This window comes from Dromiciops gliroides, chromosome 4, assembly GCF_019393635.1.
Source record: "Dromiciops gliroides isolate mDroGli1 chromosome 4, mDroGli1.pri, whole genome shotgun sequence".
Classification (NCBI taxonomy): domain Eukaryota; kingdom Metazoa; phylum Chordata; class Mammalia; order Microbiotheria; family Microbiotheriidae; genus Dromiciops; species Dromiciops gliroides.
The window spans coordinates 299,431,238-299,451,771 of NC_057864.1; the positions used below are offsets into that span (position 1 = coordinate 299,431,238).

Below are 20,534 nucleotides of genomic sequence, written 5' to 3' on the forward strand. Positions count from 1 at the left end.
ACATATGTTTATGTATTATTTAAATCTTAATGTACTTTTAAGCTATTAAAGCTTAAGTAGGAGGACTTGGGACACTCACTCTATAGTATATGTAATATTAGTGTTAAATATTATATAGCTTAAAATTGTATTAAGATTTTTGGGATATGCTATTATGTCACATACATATTAAATTTTATATATATATATAGTTATGCATACATAAACACATACATTGCATATATCCATACATTACAATACAAATATGTATATATGTACATCTATGTATACATAAATATATATTGCATACAAAGAGCTATATAGCTTAAACGATAGTTAATATAAATTACATATATACATACATATATAAGGAGATTGCTTAACATTGCACTAAGAAACACTGTGTATGTGATTACATGCATATATAGATATATGTATATGTCTTTATATCCCCAGCACAGTGCCTGGCCCATAGTGAGCAATTAATAAGTGCTTTTGCTAGATTGATTTTGCTCTCTGGATAGCCTGTAGGTGTGGGTTGGTTTGATTGTTTGTTTTGTTTTTTAAATCAAAGTGCACTCTTCTTGCTTTTTATTTTCTATATATCCACATGAGGTTGGCTTGGACTCAAACATGTACTATGTGCCAGGAACTGTGCTAGTTACTGGGAATTTAAAAAAAAATCATTCTCTCTGTAAAAGGAACTTATATTTTCTCTGAGACACAATGTACCAATATAAGTACGTACAAAAACGTATACAAGGTAATGGGACATGTCATTATCCAGTGAGGGGGAAGGGGACAGGATAAGCTTTATGGAGGAGGTGGTATTTGTGCTGAGCTTGACTAAGTTCAAGTCTTAACCTATGACACATACTAGCTAGTACCCTAGGTCAAGGCTTCTTAAATTTTTTCCACTCATGACCCCTTTTCACCTGAGAAATTTTTGTGACTTCCAGTGTATAGGTATATAAAATAGGTGTACCTAACCTTTTACTGTTGCCAAATTATTCACGACCCCCCACATTTTAAGAAGGTAGGCCCTACATAACCATCTAAAATAGGGATCTTAAACCTTTTTTGTGTCATAGACTCCTTTGGCGGTCTAGTGAAATCTATATATCCCTTTCAGGAATTAAAAAAAAAAATCATAACTGAAAGAAATGATACATTTCACTTAGGGGTTGGTTCATGAAAATAAAGATGTAACCTTTTCCCCATCCAATGTCACAGACTCCCTAAAAGTAATTTCTACTTTTTGGATTTCAGTTTTCTTTTGAATAGAATGAAGAGGTTTGTATAGGCAATCTCCATAGTTCCATTACTAAAATTTTGTGGGTCTATGAGTGGAATGAGAGGACTCAGGGGATATGAAGTGGAAGACTGTTCTAGTTAGATGCTATAAATTAGAAGAACATAAGGGGTCTGAAGCAGGGTGATGAAACAAAAAGGACTAAAAAGGGAAAAAGCTTAGAGGAAAGGGGTTTAGGCAGATAGAGTATGAATAAGTATACTTTCATGTTGCTGGTGTAAGTGTGAAAATGAAAATGGAGGAAGTCTCAGGTGTTAGTGGGGGGTTAAGTTGTTTTGCTTATCAAATCACCATATAAAATAAACATTTCTATATATAACAGGAGAAGATTGTACATGAAACTGTAAATCTTTTATGTAGAGCTTGTTTTTCTTTTAAGTAATAACTTCAGCATATATTTTTACAGCCACCATGTCAAAAAATGTATTTCTCATAAGTATCTTGAGTTTATTACTTAGGAAATGAATAGTATGTTTTGTCATAGGTACTTTGGGATTATGGTTATTCATTGAGTTCTTATCTTAAAAATCTTTTAAATATCTTTTTTGTAAAATCATTTTCCTGTTTATGCTTCCTTTTGCATCATTTCATATAAGCTTTCCCAGTTTTCTCTGAATCCATATATTCCTGTTGTTCTTTCTTATGGAGCCATCATAATTATATACCATAATTTGTTTAGACATTCCTCTTAGTCTCTAATTCTCTGGCCCTTCAAAAAGAACTGCTTTAAATATTTCTTTATTTATAGGTACTTTTTTCTCATTCTTTTGATTTCTTTTGGAATAGAAGTGGAATGAGTAGTAAGCAGTATTTCTTGGTTGAACTGGATATACAGTTTAGTAACTTTGGGCCATAGTTCTAAATTACTCTCCAGAATGGCTGGACCAATTCCATAGCTCAATTAACAGTATATTAACGCGCTTGTTTACCCACAGTGAGCTGAGGAAGAGTGTTCATTTCCCATTGGGTCATAGAGAACCTTAAGTTTAAAAAGAGGACTCTCAGATTTGTAATATGCTTCTTTTTTGGGGGGGGGGCAATGAGGGTTAAGTGACTTGCCCAGGGTCACACAGCTAATAAGTGTCATGTCTGAGGCTGGATTTGAATCCAGGGCTGGTGCCACTTAGCTGCCCCGATTTGTAATATGCTTCTTTTCTAAAGAATAGTGTTTAGGAAATCACAAGGATCTCATGGGTGAGATCACAAGGGAGATTGAGAGTAGAAATTTTTTTGGAGACAGGAGTTAGCATTGTTGTAGTATATGGACCTGTATAATATAAATGTACAAACATGCATATAAAAACAATTTTCATAATATGCCGGTTTAAAAACTGCTCTGTGAAGACACTGAAAAATAAAGGGCAGACATGTGGCAGGTGTTGTAAGAAAAAGAGAAACTGTAAATGTCAGATTTAACACCTTTTAAGTAGAGTTTTGAGAGTGGTAAATAAACATGCTTCCCAAAAATTGGAAAAAAAAAAAAAAAGAAAAGAAAACTAGATCTGGAGTCAGAGCATCTTGTTTTGAATCCTGGGTCTGTCCAACTTTCTGAGCTGATCCTTTGATGACAGTCTTTGGGTTATATTTCATAGGATCATGGCATTTAGAGCTAGAAAGGGCTGCTGGTTATTTAGCCTAACTTGTTTTATAGATGAATAAACTGAGGCCTTATGGAAGTTAAGTGACTTTCACAAGGTCACAGAGAGCACTCTTCCTAATTCCAAATTCCATGTTCTTTTCTCTTTACCACCCCTTTGCAGCCTGGTAGGATAGGTAGGAGCTTGTGTTTCAACAAAGAGAGCTCAGGGTTACTTCTATATCATGGCAGACCCATTTTAAAAGAACACCTCTAGACTGAATGCCCCCTTGAATAGTAGTAGTAGTAGCAACTTTTTTCTCCACAATCATGCTAGATGTCCATTTCGTGATCAGGTCAGTTAGCTTTGCTATCCTTGCCCCTTACCTCCTCTTTTTCCATCTTTTCATTCTAGTTTGCCCTTTTTTCTCTCATGTCACACTTCTGGTGAATGATGAGGGGGATGAAGATGATGATGATGACTGCAATCGTTCTCTCTAAAAATAAGGGAAAATTTTCAGCCTTTTAATTATTTTTGGTGGAAGAGTATTGCAGAGAAAAAATTAGGGGCCACTGTTTTAGAAGATTTTTTCCCTTCAGCTAGTTATTACATTATGGAGAATGAATATGCACTAAGTGACTATGTAATTTTATTCATGGTACATTTATTTCCATTAGAGGAGGAAAGAATTTTGGCAGGGGTGAATCATTGACCAACACAGTCCCTTCTGGCTAAGCCTCTTGGCATTTCTATGAGAAACTGAAGCTAGTTGCAGGTCTGTCACTTCTTGTTAGGAGGTTTTGGTAACAGCCAGAAGAAGCTATTTTCAGCCTTCCTCCACCCTCTTTTCATTTAAAAAAAAATGTAATATTCAAATGGTTAGGGCATATACCTCTACTTCAATGTGCTTCTCTGTATGATAGCATGGATCCTCTTACTGTTATGATTTTTACCTTTATATAGCATTTCAGTTTTTTGCTAAGTGCCTTTACAATCAATTTTATTGTTCAGCTTAAAAGACAGGCAGAGATATAGTCATCTTTGTCAGAAATAATTTAGCACAATCTAGAGAGAGGGATGAATTCTAAATGCTAGGCTCTTACTGTGATGTGTAAGAACTTTAGTGACCATAAATAAGATAAAATTGAAAAGAAAATGTAGACTCATTACTGTCTGTAGAGAATAAGCTGTTAATAGATGACATAGCAAGTATGATATACTTAATGATTTCTTACTACATGTCTTTGGGGTGGGGGAAAGGAAATAATAGCTTAAGAAATTTAAGACTGGATGAGATCGATGGCATTTAGTCTCCAATAGTAGAACGCAGGGACATATTGTTGGAGAGCTTGGTGGTTGTCTTACACATCTATTATTTTCTAAAATATTTGAGTTCTATGTAATTACCAGACAGTGTTATAATTTGTGTGTTTTGAGAAGCCAAAGTGGAGCAGAGGGGAGACCCGATGAAAAATTGACTGGGCTTTTTCATGGCTGTCCCCTATGCCTGAAATCTCTACCTCTTGGCTTCCTTCAAGTCTCAACTAAAATGCTGCTTTCTTTAAGTCATTCCTTATCTCCCTTAATCTTGGTGCTTTTCCTTTCTTGATTATTTTCAATTTATACTGTATATATTGTTTACACCTAGTTGCTTTCATATTGTCTCTCCCATTAGACTGTGAGCTCCTTGAGAGCAAGGGATGCCTTTTGCTTTTTTTTTTTTTTTACCAGTATTTAGTACAATGGCTAGCACACAGTAGGTACTTAATAAATATTTATCATCTAACTGGTTAGAGTAGGTTAAATAAAGTATATTTATATTTGCCTGTCTTCTTGACTTAGGTACTTTGTGTCCAAATGTTGGCCTAAGTAATGGCTGAGCCACTAATGGAAAGTAGATTAGCTGTCAGTCAGTCTCTTAATTCCAATTAGTCAGTGTTTTGCAATTCAAAGTCTTTGAGAGTTAACTGGAGCACTTGAAATTAAGAGCTTTGTTGATATGAGTTAGAAATGAAATTTGAATCCAGGTCTTTTTATTAGGAGGCTGGCTCTTTGTCATTATTACACATTGTATTATTAGGTAGCATGCATCCTTTTTTTTTTCCTTCTTACACTTTCTGCTTATGGAAATGAACTAGAACATGTGAAATCATATATTGGCTAACCCCATACCAAAGAATTTGCTTTGCGGCTGTGCTTGATCATGAGTTTTGTAGTTTTAGAACTTAGCAAATAACTTGAAAATTTTAATATTAACAGTGTTAGAATTTCATAAAAAAGTTAGGGTTACTTGGTTAAATGCCTTATACTGTAATTTTTTGAATAATTTATTTTCAATATTTTCATCTTTTTGCTTTATTATTTTTAGTACTTCGCTGTCTTTTTTGATTAAGTTAAAAAGCTATACTCAATTCCACTAACTAGTGACTAGCTCTATGAATTGTTTCCACCTGACACACTGATAATAGAATAATCTTCAGATATTGTCATTACATTTCTCAATTCAGCCTATAGAATTCAGAATTCTTGATGCCTGCTCTATTAACTCCTCTGCCAATCTTCAGAAAAAATAATTTACCACTTGTCCTCATTAGCCTTATTGTTACTGCCCAGCATCAACTCTTTGAATTGATCACAAAATACATGTTTGGACCTTGCCCATTGTAACACCAGTGTTACATGAATTTTGATTTCTCCCCTTTTCCTGCCTAACAATATTAATTAAATTCAATTCATCAAGCATTTGCAAGATGTCTCTTATATGCAAGGGACCATGTTACTAAAGACAAAAAATGAAAATTAGTCACTGGCATTGAGGAGTTTATAATTATGCTGGGGAACATAGATAAGTAAATAAAAGATAATTTGAGGCAGGGGTAAGCAAGAACATCAATAAACTTTTAAACAGCATCTTTTCTACCCCTGAAATCTTTTATCAAATTTGTCCCTTCCTCTGTGTTCCTATTACTGTCATTCGGTATGGTAGAGCCCTTCCCCATCCTCCTCCCCGACATGTAACACTCATGGTTGTGCTAGAGAGGGAAGGGTGTAGTTGACTCACTGGGAATTATCAGTGTGGCCTCTACTCTATCCTCTTTGTCTCTGGATATTTAAGCAACCACACCCTATTAAAACAATGAGCTTTTTTTTTCTTCATAAGGACAGTATAATATCCTCAGACTTACATGGTTTTATTATTCTCTGCTGCTTTAAAAGTTAGAAATAAAATTATAATTGCTAAGAACACTAAGAGAGAAAAATTCTTGTCAGAGGTTTGGCTCTCTGCCCTAATTTAAATTTATGTTTATCTCTAGCTAACCTTTGTTCATCTCTATTAAGACTTTTACAGTTGAAGTAAAACTTCAGGTTACTGGAAATATTGGCTTAAAGAGTTAAGTAGAGCATGTTACAATGTCTGTTAATGGATGAGTAGAAATAGGGAAAAGAGGAGCCATTTTCTTTATAGATGGATGTAACTAGTGACTTGGGCTCTAATTTTCTGCTCTGAGATTGCTCAACCTCATGATTTCCCACTTCAGCTGCTCTTCTCTGCTGAAGTTTAGCCTTCCCTCTGGTTTCTCCTTTTACTTGTTGCCCCTTGCAAGGCAGCCAGTTTTTGGTTTGTTTTGGTTTGGCTCAGCTTAAGCCCTGGTTGGGGCTAAAGAGGCTGATCTCAGTGCTACTTATTACTTATATTGCCTTTAACTACTCTCATCTGAAAAATGAGGGACTTTGATTAGATTATGTCCATGGATCTTTTCAATTAAAATCATAGAATTTGAGAGTAGGATGGTACTCCAAGTTGCTATTTGTCCAACCCCAAAACAAAAGACATCTCTACTATAACATATCTTGTACGTGGTTATATGGCCTTTATTTAAAGTCTTTTGAGAAGAGGGAATGACAACTTCTCAAGCTTGGCCATTGTATTCTTTTTTTTTTTTTTTCCCTGGCAGGGCAGTGAGGGTTAAGTGACTTGCCCAGGGTCACACAGCTAGTACATGTCAAGTTTCTGAGACCAGATTTGAACTCAGGTTGTCCTGAATCCAGGGCCGGTGTTTTATCCATTGCACCAACCAGCTTGTCCCCTGTCCATTGTACTCTTGAATAATTTTGATTGCTTAGGAAATTTATCTTGGCTTGAGCCTCACTTTACCTCTTTATAACTTATGCTCGTTCACCCTAGTTCTGTTAATAATTATAGGGATTTTTTTGGGAGTGAATATTACATTTTAATTTTTAAATTGGTCATAGATTTAGAGCTGGAAAGGGACCCTATAGTTTATCTGGTTTAAGGCTTTTAGAATGATGTGTATATATTTTAAGGTATATATGATGTAGGAGGCAAAAAGGGGGTTAATAGAAAAACTTAAGATCCGAGCTTTAATTCAGATATTAGCTCCAAAAGGGAGTTAGACCCCAGTTAATGGATAACTTAAAAGTCAGGATGCTAGGTTCTCTTACCCACAGAAATTGATGTGGGCAGGAAATTTGGGGTCCAATTGATCGTGAGTCATCCCAAAAGAATTACAAGACTCCATGACACAGTTTACCAAGTTTTATTGCAATGCTGTGAGTGATCATAGGAGAGAACCAGAAAAGTGGAAAGGTATCTCTCGAATAGTGAAAGAAAAGACAGTTATATTTCTAGTATAGATTAATTGATTATCAGTCTCATTATAATAATCTCCACCTTGGGGAAGTACAAGGGAGGGCTTGTCCTACTCATTATAATATTCTCCACCTAGGGGTGTTACAAGGGAGGGCTTATTCTAATTTTGAGTTCCTGGGGGTCCTAAGCCAACCCCCAAGGCAGTTTTTCAGTGGAGGTGTGTTTTTGGGGTTTACACGTCATAAGGTGAATCTGGGGCCAAATTTTGCCTTTTCTGAGTATGTCTCTTTCTGATTCCTATGGCTAGTTTCAAAATATAATCATTTTTCATCAGAATTTCTATAGGTTGTCTTTTTCCTTTATTGTTATTTTGACCTGACCCTCTCTGGTCTGTTATGGATGTTGATCACTATGGGTACGAGAACCTAACATAAGGTATCTATTACCTGGGATCTAACTCCTTTTAGAGCTAATATTTGTATTAGAGCTTGGGTTTTAGGTTTTTCTATTAACCCCTTTTTTGCCTCCTACATCAAAATCAGTGCCCATAACAGAACAGAGGGAGCTAGGCCAAGCAGGCCAAAGACTATAACAATAAAGGAACTGACAGGCTATAGAAACTTAGACTAGAAATAAAAGAAAAATGAGGATATTTTGAAACTAGTTATGGGAAACAGAAAGAGACATGGGCAAAAAGGGACAAATTTGTCCCCAGATTCACCTTATGATGTGTAACCCCCCAAAACACACCTCCACAGAAAAAGGTACCTGCCTCAGGGGTTGGCTTTAAGACCCCAGGAACTCCAAATTAGGATAAGCCCTCCCCTGTACCTCCCAAAGGTGGAGAGTATTATAATGAAGACAGGCACTTCCCTACCTCCCTAAGGTAGAGATTATTATATAATATAACTGTCTTTCTTTTCCTTATTCGAGAGATACCTTTACACTTTTATGGTTCTTTCCCTGTGGTCTCCCACAGTATTGCAATAAAACTTGGGAAACTGAGCTACTGAGTCTTGTAATTCTTTTGGGATGACACAATCAATTTGACCCCAAATTCCATCCCATATCATACACACACACACACACACACACACACACACACACACAGGAATGTTAAGGGGTCCCTTGACCTTGTCTTTTTTGAATTTCCATATTTTCCAGAAACACTGGACCCATAGTATTCAGGAGGGTGGGTGGCTAGGTGGTGCAGTGGATAAAGCACCGACCCTGGATTTAGGAGGACCTGAGTTCAAATCTGATCACAGACATGTGACACTTACTAGCTGTGTGACTCTGGACAAGTCACTTAACCCTCATTGCCCTGCAAAAACAAACAAACAAAAAACAGTATTCAGGAGGTCCTGAATGTGTCAAGGATGACCCCCATCCCCACCCTCCTCTAGCTGACATAATCTTTTGATTTGTGAGAAAATAATTATTAATAATGGATTTCTAGGGGTGCCCCAGAGATCAGTTTTGGTCCTTTCTTTCCAGGTCTCTTCATCCTCTCCCCCCCAAACACACAGATACACACACTCACAGGCACATACACTCCAGAAAGTTCCACTCTTGTCTAAAACAAGCCCAAGGGAACAAAAGAAATGGAGATAGACTCCTTTGTCTAGCTCTGTGAAGAACCACACCTAGATACTGAACTTTGCCTTTGCCCTTCAGGGAGGGTCTTTTGCATACTCTTCCCTGAGGTCATCTGTAGAGTTCACTCTCAAGTCATGTTGATCAATGGAATTGAAGGATGCTAACCAATTAACTTTGATTAATGTGTAATGACCTGCCTCTATCAAAAGAAGATAAAAACCTTGGCCATGCCAGGGCCTCAGTCTCTTGGCTCTTCCCTCTCACAGTGCATGGTTTTCCTCCTTGGACAATGTAGATCTGAAGGCCTGAGACAGTGAGAAGTTAGGGAGACATGTGGTCAATACTTTACTGATCTATAATATTCATTAATAATAAATGCTTACTGCTAAAACTGATGGAATAGCAATTTAATTTCTAAAACATAGTAATAGCAATCAATCAATTTAGAAAATAGAATAGTAGCCATAATCATAATAAAAAACAGTTTGTATTGTGGTAAAAAAAAAAGAAAGTTTTTTAACAGTCAGTTAGGATAACTGAAAGACGCCAGTTTTTAAGGACCACCCTTTTGGGGAGGAGACCAACGGCATGAGCTACGCATGCCAGACTGCCTGCTAAGCACTTGACTTCCGGGGTGCGAGTTTAAAAGGCAAGGAGAGAACGGAAGTGGCCGCTTTTTCCTGCTCTGCTGGTCTCCTGACTGCGCTGCACAGACAGATGCTGACTGGAGTCCGACTCGGCCTGGCTTGCGGTTAGCAGCAGCATGTGCTTGACACGGTCTCTCTCTCTCCCCAAAGGTGGCCTTGGGCTTTTGGTGAGTTTTATATGGAATATAGACTAAGCTTAGACTTAAGATGATTTGTATTGTATTTCTACTTTCCTATCCCTCTAATCAACATCACCTGGTAACTACCACACAATAAAAGCTCTAACTAGAAAACCAGAAGCTTCTTCTATTTACTAGTCTGGAAGATAACTTAAGGGAAAGGTTAAAGAGGGGAGATTTATGATCTAATATCCAATTTTAAATCTCACAGTTTCCCAAACTGCACTCCCCCAGTGTCCTTGGGAGTCAAGAACAGTGCCAGTCTGTGCTAGGTCGAGAAACTCCTTGTACATCTGGGACCCTTGTATATAAGCGCATCATCCTATCTTCATGGTCTAGCAGTTCCCAAGTGGAAAGAATGCTATTTTTGCCACAACCTGGCTCTTCCCCTGAGGGAGACATTTTATCTATTTCTCACCTTTACTGCATCTTTCCCCCTCCCATGTCAAGCCCAGTTTGAGATTTGTCTTTCCTATCCTTTCTTTGTTGTGCTATTATAAATATGCAAATTTCTATGTGGATTGTGAACTCTTTGGCATCTATGATATCTCTTGTAAGAAACCTAGTTTTCATATAAGCTTTAGGAAATTGTGATCGTTGGCAATATACACATGCATATATGCGTGTATACAGCTATTCCTTCCACATTGCTGGAATTAGGGGCACAGCACCCCCCACGAACTGGAAAATCTGTCTAAAATTTTTTGGCCCTCCCTTTGTACCAGAGAAGAAGTCTGAATTTTTCCTTTTCCTTTTATGTGGTGTTTACAACACCTTATTGCAAAATTTGGATTGATATTACACAATACTATACATATATTTTATGCATTTCTGAGTATTCACTTTTTCCATGTTATCTGCTGCCCTTTGCATGTTGTCTGCAGCTTCTATAAAACTCCACCAAGATTCCCATTTTGAAATCATAATGGGGAAAGTTGTGGAAGGTAAGGGAAAACTGACTGTCTATCTATCAACAGTTATTTAACAGATGAGGAAACTGCAGGATATAAATAGTCGAAACAATCTTCACTCAGATTTCCAAATTTCAAAGCCATCACTTTTCCCACTAATGCTAACTGATTTAATATCCTAACTCTAAAATCCTCAATTTTTGCCTCTGGCTGAAGGAATTGGCTCAAATTATATATAGTTGGGTGGGTCAGTGTTTTCTATGGAGGAGATGTGCATCTCACAGTTCTCCTTATCTGTGAAAGATCACTTGATGCCTTTTCAGTGGGTCCTTTAACTTCTGGGTTGTGAACATGAATGAAAACAACTTCTCAGAGGTCAGTCTAAAGTTTAAGTGATAAGATATATGGTCAATTCCATGGTTGAAAAATAGCAACAAATAATGTTGTTACCCAAATTTTACGTTCCTTCATTTCCTTATGTTAGGTTCTCTCCCTACTTTTGCCCTTCTGAGTGGCATACTTATTTCTATGTATGGCAACTTGATGGTGCACTGGATAGTGCTGGACTTGGAATCGGGAAGATTGTTTGAATCTTCAGACACTGTGTGACCTTGAACAAGACATTTAACCTCTGTTAGCTTCAGTTTCTTCATCTGTAACATTGTGAGTGAGGCATTTAAGTGGCACAGTGGATAAAGCACTGGTCTTGGATTTAGGAGGACCTGAGTTCAAATCCAGCTTCAGACACTTGACTCTTACTAGCTATGTGACCTTGGGCAAGTCACTTAACCCTCATTGCCCTGCCTCCCCCCCCAAAAAAAATTTGTGAGTGAGATTTTCCCCACCCCTTTGGTATAAGTGATTTAACTAAGGTAATAATCAGTATATTGACTAAAAATTGTGATTTAACATATTTTGGTTTTTTTAGTAGCTTAAGTTAAAAATAATGGAGTAAGATAGATGTTAGTAGGGCTATATACATGCTACATTGTAAAATGGTTCTGAAACCATATTGAAATGGTTCTGCAGCCATTTTATTGTTTTTTTTTTGGGGGGGGGTTGCAGGGCAGTGGGGGTTAAGTGACTTGCCCAGGGTCACACAGCTAGTAAGTGTCAAGTGTCTGAGGCCGGATTTGAACTCAGGTACTCCTGAATTCAGGGCCACTGCTCTATCCACTGCGCCACCTAGCTGCCCCTCTGCAGCCATTTTAACTGAAACTATCAGCTAAATCCACTACTGTTAGGCATCTACCAATCAGCTTAAAGGTCAGGTACCAAGAATTGTAACTCCTGAGCTAGGATAGGCCAATCAACTATTGGAAGTTGGTAGACTCTACTGTCCACAATCAACTTTTTACACTTCTTGTTTCAGCACCTACTTTGATTATGTTAGTGGTTTTTCTTGCAGATATGCACTACTTTGATTATGTTGTGTGGGTGCAACAGGGGGAGTTTATCAAAAAATAATAGTGTATAAATACTCTTAAGCCTTGTTTGTGTATAAAAACCCTTGGGACCTGCTGCTTGAGGTCTTTGAGTCCTAGACCTGAGACCGGCTTTATTGTGAGATAGGCTCTCTCTCAATAAACCTATTTTCTATGACTTGGAGACTTTGGTTTTTCTTCATCTGACCCTGCAACTTAGAAATTTTCATGACAAAATGAAGATAATCGCATATATCCATGTTATTTTTAGGATAATTGAACATGTTGAGAGGACTCTTTAACCATAAAGTGATATAAAATTGCTTGCTATTTATTATAATAATAATAATATCTGTCACAAATCCTGGAACCCAAATCTTATTGCAGCGTTGTACTCATCATTTACCTCTAAGTATCACATGGGTGCAGTTCCTAGTTAGTACCTTTCTCTACAATAAGGGGATAGAAGTCTTCACTGCCTTTTCCCTTCATTCCTCTTGGAGTTTACCCCCTACCCCAATCCCAAGGTATCCAACTCCATTTTCACTACTGAGCTGGTCTGTTTTCCAAACTTTTGAGAAAAGATATGGGGAATCTCAAGTAATTTGGTCATTGGACAGGGTAGAGAAAAGCTCAACCAAGTGAACCTCTGTGATTAGGATCTTGTATCTGTTCTTTTGAGAAGTGCATTGTTAGCTCCTTTGCTCAATGTATTATGACCTTTTTGGTTATCAGTAAGCCTGGTTTTTCTTCCAAAACACTCTTTGTAGGCTTGTCTCTCTGTTAGTTTTTGCATGTATGTTTGTGTGTGAGATCTATCTGTGACCTTGGCCAAGTCCCTTCATCATTTCATGCTTCAATTTCCTCAGCTGTAAAATGAGGATAGAAATAGATTAGACAACTGTAAAATGAAGGCATTGGACTATATAGATGCCTTCTGAGTCTCCTTCCTAAGTCTAGAATCCTATGAGCCTGACTATTGTATGTAGACATTCAGTGTGTGTGTGTGTGTGTGTGTGTGTGTGTGTGTGTGTGTGTGTGTGTGTGTGTGTGTTTGCTAGCTGCTACAAACAAGATCATTACTTAAATAGTACATCTTTGTACATTACAAAACAAAATTTCCTCCATTGATTTACAGACTAAGTTCTTACAAATTTTAGCTCATTCACACAATGAGTCCATTTTATTCTTTCTTTCTTTTTTATTTTTGTGGGACAGTGAGAGTTAAATAACTTGCCCAGGGTAACACAGCTAGCAAGTGTCAAGTGACTGAGGCTGGATTTGAACTTGGGTCCTCCTGAATCCAGGTTGGTGCTTCTTATTCTTCTTAAATAATAAACATTTTTATTTATAGTTTGGGGTTCCAATTTTTATCCCTCTTTCCCTCAATCATATATGGGTTATACATGTATGATTATGTAAAACATCACCATATTAGTCCAATTTATTCTTAAAAGGATAAAACTCTGAAATATATGGCAGCCGCCTTTCAAGATTTCATCTTGATTTTTTTCAGTGTGCTTATTACCCTTTTTTTATTAGATAACTCTTGCTGTTGCAAGACCCTTAAAAGTAAATCTCTGTTTTAGTGCATGTATTAGTATCATTTGGATAAATCTAAGAATCAAAACTACTTATTAGTAGATAGCTTTGATGAGAGAAGGGAAGATTTTAAACTCTAATATAGCAGTTAAATGAGCTTTGGGTTATACTCACTGGTTACTACTTTCTCCCTCCCATGCTTTTGTTTATCTGAACTTCTAAAGTTTATAAAATAGTATGCTTTTCATCTCTTACAAATTCTGATTGTTTTATCATGATTTATTTGTTTTGATCCTTTGGGTTTTTACAAAGTTTGGCAATGAAATGGTAACCCCTTTCTGGGTTTGTTTGTTTTGAAATTCAGCCTGGCTTTCTGGGCTTCCTCCCCCACCCCCAACACACGCAGGCAGGTTTTGTCCCTTGAGGACACCTCTAATCGCCCCTAGAGTTTTCCCCTCTGGTAACCATGAGTTTCTAATAGTATCACTAATGAGCTCCTATTCAGTGTGTTCATCAATGTCGATTACCTAGTTGATATCCACTAGCTTTTTGCAAAAGGAAGTTTATGAAGAAGATATAGCAAGGTATGGATTACTAAACAACAGCCCCCCATGGTCTCCCCTCTGTAGGTAGTTAGGCCTTGGGGAAAGTGAACTCGAATTTAAGGTGATAGGTATAACCTATCCCTCCCCATTGCTGGACCCATTCTTCTTCCTGCACTTGCAAAAGGACTGGGGGGGATAATGGGCTAAATCTTGAAGCACAAAGGTACTGAAACATGTAGGGAACATGTTGAAAGGTACATTGTGGCCATGGTCAATTCAGTTTTCATTTTTGTGAAAATTAAGTGACTGCAAACAATCTGTGAGAATAAATTTGGCCTAGAAATCTGTTATTAAATTATAAATTCTCCATCTCATAGCCTGTTCCAAAAGATATAACAAAACATAAGATTTTCAAGAAAGGTTAGATATTCTAAGTACGAAGAGGAAATGAACTTAATTATTACTGGCTCTACTTCATTGTCAATATAAAATGATTAGACTTGATATTAAGGAAACAATTTCAGAAACTTAGCCAAAGTGGCTTGTTTTTAAAGTATCATTTTTGCATGATTTTCACATAATGAGTGATACTATAAGCACATAAGCAGAGTGTGGAATAGTTTATTTGTCAGATTTATGGACAGGGGAAGAATTTAGGACCAAAGAAGATATAGAGAGCATTAAAAAATGTAAAATAAATAATTTTTATCATATACTATTTCAAAAGCTTTTGCACAAAGAAAACCAATGCAACCAAAAATAAAAGAGAAGCAGAAAGCTGGGAAAGAATTTTCAAACAAATGTCTCTGATAAAGGCCTTATTTCTCTAATATATAGAAAACTGAGTCAAATTTATAAAAATACAAGTCATTCCCCAATTGATAAATGACCAAAGGATATGCATAGGCAGTTTTCAGACAAAGAAATCAAAACTATCTGTAATAATTTGAAAAAATGCTCTAAATTACTATTGATCAGAGAAATGCAAATTAGACCAATTCTGAAGTACTACCTCACACCTATCAGCATGGCTAATGTAATAACAAAAAAAGGAAAATGTTGGATATTGGAAGGGATATGGGAAAACTGGGACACTAATTCACTGTTTGTGGAGTTGTGAACTGATTCAACCATTCTAGAGAAAAATTTGGAACAAGGCCCAAAGGGTTATAAAACTGTGCATACTCTTTGATCCAGCAATGGTACTGCTAGATTTTTATCCCAAAGACATCTAAGAAAGGGGAAAGGACCTATTTGTACAAAAGTATTTATAGCAGCTATTTGTGTGGTGGCTAAGAATTGGAAATCAAAGGATGCCCATCAATTGGGGAATGACTAAGCAAGCTGTGGCATATGATTGTAATGAAATATTATTGTGCTACAAGAAATGACAAGCAGGATGATTTTAGAAAAACCTGAAAAGACTTATATAAACTGATGCATATTAAGTGAACAGAACCAGGAGAATGTTGTACACTATAACAGCAATACTGTTCAGTGAAGAACTATGAATGACAACTATTCTCAGCAATGCAGTGATTGAAGACAGTCCCAGAGGACTAATGATGAAGCATACTATCCACCTCCAAAGAAAGAACTGATACTGATTGAACACAGACTCAAACATGCTATTTTACACTCTTTCATTTGTTTTCTTTTGAGTATTCTTATACAAAATGACAAATATAGTAATGTTTTATATAATTGCACATGTATACCTATATCTGCTTACCACCTCAGGAATGGGGGAGGGGAGGGAGGGAAGGAGGGATAGAAGGTTGTAGTATGAATAAAAAATAGTTGCAAATGAAAGTCAAGTATTTGTATCCAGTAGCATACATATTAAACATAAAGTTCAAAACACTGTCCTAGCCCCTGAGGGAGAAATGAAAATAAATGACTTGGTTTCTGCTCAATAAACCCCACTGACTATTACTTCTAGGAGCAAATAAAAACTTTTACGTTTAGCAATTTAAAGCCTTAACTACTTGATTCTGACCTGTTTCCAAACAGTCAGCAAACATTTATTAAGCATATCCCATGTGCCAAATGGTGTTAGGTGCTGAAGATACAAAGAGAAAAATGAACTAGTTCTTCTTTTCAAGGAACATACTGTCTATTGAGGGAGAAAGTATGGATGTTAGAATATGTAAGATCTCTCTCTCTCTCTCTCTCTCTCTCTCTCTCTCTCTCTCTCTCTAATCTCATCTATCTATCTATCTATCTATCTATCTATCTATCTATCTATCTATCTATCTATCTATCTATCTATCTATACATAGATATACAAGATACAAAACATACATAAGCTATACAAGGAGTCTCCAGTCACTCCTCTTAGCCTCCCTCAGGCTCAGTCTTTTTTTCTGTAAATTGTGTGAATGATCCTGTGGCCAGAACTGTTTATTAGGAAGATCAGTCTGGCAGCTTTATACGGGTTTGTTTGGATAGGGGAGACTTGTTAGGAAGGTGTCTTAATAAACCAAGTGAGAGGTGATTGAGACTTCATATAAGGTGCTCGCTTTGGCAGCACATATACTAAAATTGGAACGATACAGAGAAGATTAGCATGGCTCCTGCGCAAGGATGACACGCAAATTCGTGAAGAGACTTCATATAAGGTGGTAGAATTGCCTATGGAAAGAAGAGATGGATGCTAAAAGCATCAGGGTAATAGAAAAAACTGGATTTGGGTAACTCTTCTGTTATGCAGGAAAACTTGAGAAGGATAATTTAAGATGGTTTCGCTGTTTCATACCCGAGTGCTTGGGTACTTGGTAAATTGTAGTATCCCTAAAGAATATGAATTTCTTTATGGTATCCCTGTGTCCTAGCACATAATGATTAAGGACCAGGTGAATTGATTGCCACAATTAATGTTTTATCCTAGTGTCTCTAGTTTCTTTACTTTATAGATAAAAAAATGCACTGCATCAGTTGACACAGCTTAGTCCATCAAGATATTCTTACATTATGGTCCTTCTAGTGTCAATTAATGCATATATTTATATGACTAAAGTCCTTATAATCTCTCAAGCAACCAGATTTTAGTAAATCCCAGATATTAAAAATGTACCATCATTTGATTCTTCCATATTACACAGAGCTGAGATTTCATTGGTGTGGGCACTCTTCCTTTAATGTATACTGCAGTCCCGCCTCACCTTAGCAGATGATTTTCATGAACGACTGAAATGGCCAAAATAATTTATCACTTATTGATCAACCATTAAGTAAGTCATGCTTTGGGGCAGCTAGGTGGTGCAGTGGATAGAGCACTGGCCCTAGCTTCAGGAGGACCTGAGTTCAAATCCGGCCTCAGACACTTTTAACACTTACTAGCTGTGTGACCCTTGACAAGTCACTTAAGCCCAATTGCCTTGTAAAAAAACAAAAAAAACCCAAAAAACAAAAAAAAAGTCATGGTTTTCTCCAAGCTTAACTAAGTAGCTCCTCAGTTGACAGACGCTTGCATTCAGTTCTTTTTTTAAATCATGCCAAATCTTGATATCTGTTGGCATTGCTTTGAGTCATCATGCTAAGAAGAGGCATGGGAGTAATAGGTTAAAGAGACATTATTAGCTGATAAACTTTTATCTGCCTTGTTGATTGTTGCTGTCACTAGCTTCTGAAACATAAAACTATGAGAATTTCTACTCTAGCCTTAATGGTGACCAATAAATGGGGGGGGGGAAGTTACAACAGCAATACGATTACCACTACCACCACAAAAAACATCTGAAGTTGAAGTGTCAAGAATCCTGAGAGAAAATACCAGTTCATGTTCTGGGCCATCACCAGTACTGACTTGTCTTGCCAGTGGCCTGTGATGATTCTGTAGGACAAAGTGAGACTGATGTCTTTGTGCAGCTTTGTCTCACTTAAATCCATTTAATTTTCAAGTCAAGACATCACCTTCTTGATGTCATTTGTCCTCTTTGAGAACAAAGAACAAACAATCTGTGAGTAGTAGTAGTTGCCCTCTGGGGACCCAGCTTAGAAGTTCAAGTTGAACAATGCTACTATTTCTCCTCCCCATCCTCTTCCCCTGTCTTTTTTTGTGGTCATTGTTTTCTGTGATTTTACAACATTCACTTTTGATTGTATTGTGATGATTGTTTCCATTTATGTTGATTTAGTCATTTTGTATATTTTCTTTGCTCAGCATACTTTAATCTGTGGATCTACCATGTGTTTGGTGTAGGGATCTCCTGGAGGGTGAGGAACTTCTTCTACCCATGCAGGTTGGCACTTTTCCTTCAATTTAGCGTCTTAGTTTCCTAGAACATTCATAGGCTAAAGTGATTTGCCCAGGGTCACACAGTCAGTGTGTGTCTGAGATAGGACTTGAACTCAGGTCTTCTTGGTGCTGTGAACACCTTTTTGTGCACTGTACTTCTCTTATGTCACCAGTACTACCTCTTCATTTGATGTAGACTTGTATTCCTAATCAGAGCATAGCAAATTTTGGGTTCTATTACTTTATTGTATAGCTGAAGAAGTGTTCGGGACAATTGTGAACTTTGAACAGGTTTTTTGTGATCCGACCCCTGCTTCCCAGGATGAAAAATTTGGTATATGGTTGGGCTAGGATTCAAGGAAAGGGATCTACAACACGTACAGAGAGTAGAGCGATCTCACTACTTCTGGCATACTCTGCCACCACAATATGGGGTCTTTTCATTAGCTCTGGGTCTACTCCATCCAGGTCATTAAAGTAAAAGACTTTAGTTGCCAGGAAAATATTCTTGTCCATCAGCTAAATAGTTCCATGACTGCAGAATCAAGTTCATTTGCTCCACAGAGTTCTGTGTCTCTACCATCAAGAGGCCCAGCACATTCTTCTAAATTCATTGAGGATGCATGCTTTGTTTGATCTGTTTAAATAAACCTCAACTGGAAAAGAAAAATATCATATGTAATCTATGCAAAATATGAAAAGAAAGCACATAACCAGGGACAAAGAAGTGTGGATCTCTTGGGATGTCAAGAAGGCTAAAACACAAAGTCAGCTGAAGCTTGTTTTTAAAAAATGCTAAGGACAGTCAAGACTTTATTAAATATGTCCTGCTTTTAATGTTTATTTTTCAGTTTACTAAAGGTGAAGTTCATGTAGATATTGCCCATTGAGAGCTTTCATTTTGATTTCACTCTTAGTTTTTTTCATAGCAGTAACTTTTGATTAATAAACAAATTCAGTGGCATGTACCTCATATCAGTCGTTACTTTTTCTTCGTGAAGAGATGTCAGATTATTCAAAAATTATTCCTGTTGGTTTTTGAACAGTTTAGCATGCTCACTGAGAATGTCTATCAATCTTCTTCATCCTTTTTGAGTAGGAAATGTTAAATTTCCATTGCCATCTTTTTATTTTTTATTTTTATTTTTTTAACATATAAGGTATTTTATTTTTTCCGTTACATGTAACGATAGTTCTCAACTTTTGTTTATACAAGCTTTACAATTTCAGATTTTTCTTCCTCCCTCCCCTCCCACAGTTCTTTTTTTTTATTTTATTTTATTTTTTCATAGCCATCTTAAAGTGATAGGCCTTTGTGTTTCATTAATGTTGTACAGATTTTGTCAGGATACTTTCCAAATCAATTATGGTCCATTTTATGGTTCTTGAAAGTATTCATTATGACTGGCATTGGGTATGTTTTAATTAAATTTTTCTCATTTAGCTTGAATGTAGCATATTGAGCCTATCATCTTTTTGTTGGGAAGTGTCATTCTTCATTTGTCCTCTGAAATCATGGGTGATTGTTACATTGATCCAAGTTATTAAGTTTTTTTTAAATATTCATTTTTACAGTACTAAAAGATGTTCATTTTTACAGTGTCTTTGTGTATAAATTGTTCTCCTGGTTCTGTTCATTTCACTCTGCTTTAGTTAATATAAGTCTTAGTTTTCTAACTATCCCTTTCATCATTTCTTTTACCCCAGAGCGATGAAAGAAGAAAAAGATCCATATGTACAAAAATATCATGTTTTATAACAATTCCACTGATGGCCATTTTGTAGGTGGGATGTTTTAAATAGTGACAAGTTTTGTTTGCTTGTTTCTTTGTTTTTTTAATGTAGACATCAGAAGCTCCCATTTACTAAGTTTGTTTCTACTTTGTTTTTCTGTCTTTTTCTCTTTCTTCCCTCTGTCTTTGCCTTTCCATCTCCCTCCCTTCCTTCTGTAAGGGCCAACAATTCTA

General features: G+C 36.7%; 1 non-coding gene across 1 annotated transcript; it reads left to right on the plus strand.

The window, feature by feature from the left end:
* Positions 1–16,841: 16,841 nt before the first annotated feature.
* On the plus strand, positions 16,842–16,948 carry LOC122726917. The gene has a single exon (XR_006352908.1). It is a non-coding gene; the product is annotated as a U6 spliceosomal RNA (small nuclear RNA).
* Positions 16,949–20,534: the final 3,586 nt, after the last annotated feature.